The sequence below is a fragment of the Ornithorhynchus anatinus genome, unplaced genomic scaffold, assembly GCF_004115215.2.
Source record: "Ornithorhynchus anatinus isolate Pmale09 unplaced genomic scaffold, mOrnAna1.pri.v4 scaffold_658_arrow_ctg1, whole genome shotgun sequence".
Lineage (NCBI taxonomy): Eukaryota > Metazoa > Chordata > Mammalia > Monotremata > Ornithorhynchidae > Ornithorhynchus > Ornithorhynchus anatinus.
This window is the reverse complement of record NW_024396905.1, coordinates 361,838-363,899: the sequence shown is the minus strand read 5'-3', so window position 1 is coordinate 363,899 and position 2,062 is coordinate 361,838.

Below are 2,062 nucleotides of genomic sequence, written 5' to 3'. Positions count from 1 at the left end.
GTTTAGGCAAGGGGAAAGGTCAGGCTATGGGAAAAGGTTAGGCAAGGTGTAAAATTTGGGTTAGGAGAAAGGTTAGGCTAGGGAAAAGGATAGGCCAGGGGAAAAGGTTAGGCCATAGGAAAAGTTGAAGCCAGGGAATAGGTTATGCTAGGGGAAAAGGTTAGGCCAGGGGGATAGGTTAGGCTAGGGGAAAAGGTTAGGTCAGGGGAAAGTTAAGCCTTCGGGAAAAAGTTGGATTAGGTGTAAAGATTAGGTTAGGGGAAAAGCAGGTTAGCCTAGTTGTAAAGGTTTGGTTAGGGGAAAAGCTTAGGCTAGGGGAAAGGGTTAGGCTAGGGGTAAAGACTAGGCATGGGGAAAGGATTAGTCTAGGGGAAAAGATTAAGCTAGGGGAGAGGTTTAGGCTAGGGGAAAAAGTTAGTCCAGGGAAAAGCTTAAGTCATCGAAATCTTAGGCAAAGAGAAAAGGTTAGGGCAGCGAAAAGGAAAGGCCGGGGGAAGGTTTAGGCTAGGAGAAATGAATAGGCTGGGAAAAGGATAGGCTAGAGGAAATGGTTAGGCAAGAGGAAAGGTTAGGCTATGGGAAAAGGTTAGGCTACCAGAAAAAGTTAGGCTAGGGCAAAAGCTTAGACAAGGGGAAAGCTTAGGCTATGGGAAAAGGTTAGACAAGGTGTCAAGTTTAGGTTAGGAGGAAGGTTAGGCTAGGGAAAATGTTAGGCCATGGGAAAAGTTGAAGTTGGGGAAATAGGTTATGCTAGGGGAAAAGGTTAGGCCAGGGGGATAGGTTACACCAGGGGAAAGTTAAACCTTTGGGAAAAAGTTAGACTGGTTGTAAAGGTTAGGTTAGGGGAAAAGCTTAGGCTAAGGGAAAAGGTTATGCTAGGGTAAAAGGTTAGGCTAGGAGGAAAGATTAGGCTAAGGGAGAGGTTTAGGCTAAGGGAAAAGGTAAGGCTTGGGAAGAGATTAGGCCACAGGAAAAGGTTAGGCTATGGGGAAAAGGATAGGCCAGGGGAAAATGTTAGGCCAAGGGAAAAGGTAAAGCTGGGTTAAAGAGTTAGGTCAGGGAAAAGGACAGGCCAAGGTAAAAGGCTAAGCTAGGCAAAAACATTAGGCTAGGGGAAAGGTCAGACTAGGGGAAAAGGTTAAGCCAGAGGAAAAGTTAAGGATAGGGGAAAAGGTTAGGCTAGGGAGAAGGTTAGGACAGGCGAAAAGGTTGGGTTAGGTGAAAACATTACACTAGGCGAATAGGTTAGGCCAGGGGAAAAGTTAGGCTAGGGGAAAAGTTTAGTCTGGGGGAAACGTTTAGGTCAGGGTGAAGCTTAGGCTAGCAGAAAATGTTAGGCTGGGTGAAGACCCCGGTTAGGGGAAAGAGTAGACTAGAGGATAGGTTAGGCTAGGGGAAAAGGTTAGGCTAGGGGAAATGGTTAGCCTAGGGGAAAAATTAGAAATAGGGGAAAAGGTTAGGCTAGGGGAAGGGTTTGGATAGGGGAAAGGCTAGGCTAGTTGTAAATGTTAGGTTAAGAGAAAATCTTAGGCGAGGAGAAAGAGTTCAGCTGGGGGAGAAGGTTAGGCTAGGGGAAAAGGTTAGGCCTTGGGAAAAGGTTAGCCTAGGGGAAAATGTTAGAATAGGGGAAATGTTAAGGCTAGGCGAAAGGGTTAGGCTAGGGAAAAAGATTAAAGCCGTGAAAAGATCAGGTAAGGGGAAAATGTTACACTAAGGGAAAAGGTTAGAGCAGAGAAAACATTAGGCTATGGGAAATGGTTAAGTTAGGGGAAAAGATTAGGCTAGGGGAAAAGGTTAGGCAAGGGGAATAGGTTAGGCCAAGGGAAAGGTTTAGGCTAGGGTGAAAGATTAGGCCAGGGGAAAGATTAGGCTAGAGGAAAAGTTAGGCCAAGGAAAACACTAGGCAAGGAGAAAAAGTTAGGCTAGGGGAAAAGGCTAGGTTATGGGAAATGCTTTGGTTTGGGGAAAAGGTTAGGTTAGGGGAAAATTTTAGCATTGGGGAAAATGGCTAGGGGAAAATGTTAGGCTAAGGGAAAAGTTTAGGACAGAAGAAAATGTTAGG